The sequence below is a fragment of the Dipodomys ordii genome, unplaced genomic scaffold (genome assembly GCF_000151885.1).
Source record: "Dipodomys ordii isolate 6190 unplaced genomic scaffold, Dord_2.0 Scaffold54, whole genome shotgun sequence".
NCBI lineage: Eukaryota > Metazoa > Chordata > Mammalia > Rodentia > Heteromyidae > Dipodomys > Dipodomys ordii.
The window spans coordinates 4,063,667-4,064,058 of record NW_012267270.1 but is presented as its reverse complement, the minus strand read 5'-3'; positions in this window follow the sequence as shown (position 1 = coordinate 4,064,058).

The window sequence follows — 392 nt, the reverse complement described above, 5'->3', positions numbered from 1 at the left end:
CTTTACATTTAAATTTCTAATATTTATCCCCAAATTTTAGCCAAGGGAACTAGATCCCAAACAGCCAATGCATTTTTGTTAAGCCAGATAACTTGATTACAGTATACACAGTCTTATGTATTTTAAAATATTAGTTTTTAAAATACCAGATTTTCTAATTTGCAAGTTAAAGAAACTTTAAAAAGCCATTTAAAACAATGTGAAGATTCTTTAAAATCTTTGGTAATGTCCAAACCTCATAACCTTTTTGAATTTTTAAATTAAAATTCACCCAATTGTTACAGCATGCTGACAATTTTTATCTTTGAACATGTTCACAAACACACACAAAACACTCACACAGATCTTAAAGTGCGCAAAAATCAAAATCAGTTGTACGTACACCTTTTAAA